The 3,835-nt window shown below is 37.8% G+C and overlaps 1 protein-coding gene and 1 long non-coding RNA gene across 5 annotated transcripts in view; one reads left to right on the top strand and one right to left on the bottom strand.

Moving 5' to 3' along the window:
* LOC102497892 (SLAM family member 9-like) overlaps nucleotides 1–3,835 on the top strand; it is a 45,354-nt gene that overhangs the window by 17,593 nt on the left and 23,926 nt on the right. The window lies entirely within an intron of this gene.
* LOC102498294 (uncharacterized) overlaps nucleotides 1–3,835 on the bottom strand; it is a 36,888-nt gene that overhangs the window by 22,115 nt on the left and 10,938 nt on the right. Inside the window, exon 3 of one of the 2 annotated variants that reach the window (XR_003551417.1) lies at nucleotides 405–460. The exons of the other annotated variant lie outside the window; for it this stretch is intronic. This is a non-coding gene — a long non-coding RNA (uncharacterized LOC102498294). The remainder of the gene's footprint in view (nucleotides 1–404; nucleotides 461–3,835) is intronic. 2 annotated transcript variants of the gene reach the window in all.

The following is a 3,835-nucleotide window of genomic DNA, read 5'->3' as shown; positions in this document are numbered from 1 at the left end:
GGCTGCGGCGGGGGCGCGCCCCCCCCCCCCCCCCGCTGCGGGTCCCGGAGGGGGGCCAGGCCATTCCCGGTGTGTGGCTGCACAGGGGCGGAAGCCCCCGGCCGCGGGGCCCCCGGAGGGGGGCCCGAAAAGTTTTGAAATAGAGTGGTGGTAGCTGTTCAACATTGTGAATACACTAAATGCTTCTGAATTGTACACTATAATGTTAATTGTATGCATGAAATTTTACTTGACTGAAAAAAAAAAGATGTACTTCATCATATGTTGGCATAGTTTATAAAATGCAACAAAAAGAACAAAGCCAGAAAGCTTCCAAAGGAAAAATATTTGGAAGGATAAACAATTAGATTTCTTATCTACAATACTGTAAGCTTGAACACAATGAAATGACATCCTCCTCTTACCAGATGAAAAGAGCAGCTATCCACAAGTTGTTGCAAATCAGCCTAGATGCCACTCACTGTCAGGGGAAGAGAATGATATGACTACATAAGTAATGACTCAGAGAACATACTACCCACAGAGCCCATTAGAGGAAAATATTCAGAAAAATGCTCCATCAGACAACAAATTAATCAAAACAGATTTTAGAAAATTAAAGAGTAAGCAGTGGTGAGTAAAGAACTACACAATAAACGTAATTAATCTTAATGGACGATGGTAATGTGACTGGGAACTTATCATTTAAGTGATGCTTAAATGTTCTTGAAACAAAGGAGTCATATTTTCAGAGAAAAATCTTATAATCTAATAATTAGAAGACTTGACTATTTTATCAAAATCTCCATTTTGAAGGATGTTGCAGGGAGAGGGGTAAGACTTACAGAACTTTGGGATTGGCAGAAAAAATGGGCAGATGAATGGTCTGTGTTTTACCCTTCTGGGAGTGGAGGTAAGCAGAGATAAGGGGGAAGGGTTGTTAGGGGTGTCATTTGGATATTTTAATACAATAGCAGAGAAGTGTCTGAGTGAGGATGGAAAGTATTAATGGAATAGAGACACACAAAAGAAATTTGAAACTACTAAGAAGGAAAAGAAAGGAATGGAAGGTAGCCTAACCTCACCTCTCAGCAGAGCTGCCACCATAGCCAAACCATTCCTTCTGTTTTTTGAAAAGTTAAAAATTTCTTAATTTTTTTTTCTTTTTTTTCCTTTCCTTTTTTCTTTCTTTCTTTTTTTCTTTCTTTTTTTTTTAGAGATTTTGCTTTAGGGTGCATGTGCTCACCAGAGAGACAGAGACAGACAGACAGAAAGTGAGAAATCACCCCCCAGGAGTGATGACCATGCCACAATTCCTTCTCCTCTCAGGATTTTGGGCACACACACACTTGCATCCAATGTGAGGTGTATATAAGCCACCAAGTCCGGAACTCAAACCTCGGTCTACTATGTGGGAGTCCAGTGACATAACTATTACACCATCTGGTGATCCCAAAAATTTCATAATTTTTTATTTCTAGCACCACTACCACAATTTACAGGACAATACACCTAATCTCATGAAAAGAAAAAGAAGAAAGAGAAAAAGAAAAAGAAAAAGCTATAACAGATAAGAGACCTCAGGAATGTACATCTAATTGACACTACATTGCATTGTATTAGTCAGTAGCTACACTTTTTGCAAACTGTGGCTATGACAGTTTTGAACAAGAAAGGTTTCCTGTATAAGCTGTGCTTTCCTTCTTCAGTTTTTGTGACACCACACTCACCTGGTTTTCCCCTGGCTGCAACCTTTATGTCTTTCTTACTTATTTTTTCTTTTAAATTTATTTATTTTGCACTCGTTCACTGAACGTTACCACAACATAAAAAAAAAGTCGTTTCTTATCCAGAATACACTGTATAGTGGTTTAATCATTCAAGTTATTGCCAACAAATAATTTTCCATTTCTTGTTTCTTAACTATATTTATGTTTTTTTCCCTATTTCTCACCCTCTGCCATTTCCCACTCTCCTCCCACCCTGTCTCAGGTATCTGTGGTTTCTTTCCATTCCTTTTCTCTTTCCTACATTTTATTGATTCACAAAATATCTTAATTAAACTAACTACTTTCAATAGTAAGTTCAGCTGATATAGAGAGATCTGTGAACCCAAGTCTGACTCTAGGCGTGAAACTCTGTGAGTAGAATGGATATACTATAAAGTAGCACCTGACTGAGGCTATATAGTTTACTGTGGCCATTAAATAGGTATTTTCAATATATTTTTAATTTCAAGAAAAGTTGCTTTTCTTTAATAAGTCAAAATAAAAAAATGCTAGGAGTATTTTGCTTAAGAATTAAAGCCAAGAAACAGGTTAGGATTCTGTTCAAACAGTAGGTACATGAACCTATTGGCAGCTCAAGAGAAGACAAAAATCCCCAAATCTGGAAAACAAAGCTTAGAAGAAAATCAGTAATGTTTTAATCAGAAGTCATAAAATTCTATTTCACCAGTTCAGTCTCATGTATTTAATCGTGGTCCGATCTTTCCATTTAAGTTCTGGAAAATAATATTCAACTCCAAATTTGTCCCTACCATTAAGTTGGCCATTTTCTCAGTTGTTTTTGAACTCTTATTTATGTGTGTCTGTATTTAGCTTTCCTGATACAGTACTCCTTTCAGCACTTCTTGGAGAGTTGGTCTGTTGTCAGTAAATTCTTTCAGGTTTTGCTTATCTGAGAATGTTCTCGTCTTTTTTTCCCATATGAAGGAGAATCTTGCTGGGTACAGTATTCTTGGTTGAAAGTGTTTTCCTCTTAACATTTTGAATATATTTTCCCATTCTTTCTTTGCTTGCATAGTTTCTGATGAGAGGTCTGCTGTAACCTGATGGGATATTCTTTGTAGGTAACTTGACATTTCTTTCCTGCCAATCTTAACAGCTTGTCTTTGTCTGTGGTTTTGGTCAATCTGACTATAATGTGTCTTGGAGAAGATCTTCTTGAGTTGATTCTATTTGGAGTCCTTTGTATTTCTTGGGTTTGGATCTTTGAATGCTTCTCTAGGTTTGGAAAGGCTTCTTCCAGGATTTCATGGAATGGATTATCAATGCACTTATTGCTCTCTTCACCTTCTGGGATACCAGTTATCTGGATGTTTGCATGTTTAATGGTATCTAATATTTCTTGTATAGTATTCTCATTTTAGGGGGGCAATTTTCTCAGTCTTCATGGTGGATTTTTTTACTCCAGTGATTCTGTCTTCTACATCTGAGATTTGATCTTCTGTATGATCTAGTCTGCTTTTAATACTTTTAAGGGAGATTTTGATTTTCTGTATTACAGCCTTCATCTCTGTAAGTTCCATTTGAGTCTTTTTTTTTTTTTTTTGGAAAGATTTTTGCTATAGGTCGTGTGCGCTTGCCAGACAGACAGAGAGAGATAGAGCGATAGAAAGCGAGAAATCACGCCCCAGGGGGGATGGCCACACCACAGTCCCTTCTCCTCCATTCTCCTCTTGGGATCTTGGGCACGCATGCATATGTGCCCGGCGTGAGTTTAAGCCACCGGGTCCGGGACTCAAACCGCGGTCAACTACATGGGAGTCCAGCGACACAGCCATTACACTAACTGCTGGTCCCCATTTGAGTCTTTTTTATGATGAGTATTTCCTCTTTCAGATCCATGCAAGAACTTCCTTACCTCTTGGAACCCATTAGGTCTTTTCTCCTGCATCTTCTGGAGTTTATTGTCTCTCTTCTCGTGTATCTCTATCAGCTTCGTCACTGTGAATATTCTAAATTTTTTTTTATTTCCTTGTATTTTTTTAATTATCATCATAATCTTCTTTATATTACATTGGATTACATATAACTTTACAGTGTATTACATTGCTTTTTCAAAAGGGAATGCC

This window comes from Tupaia chinensis, unplaced genomic scaffold, assembly GCF_000334495.1.
Source record: "Tupaia chinensis unplaced genomic scaffold, TupChi_1.0 Scaffold000684_1, whole genome shotgun sequence".
Lineage (NCBI taxonomy): Eukaryota > Metazoa > Chordata > Mammalia > Scandentia > Tupaiidae > Tupaia > Tupaia belangeri.
This window is presented reverse-complemented; position numbering and strand designations above follow the sequence as displayed.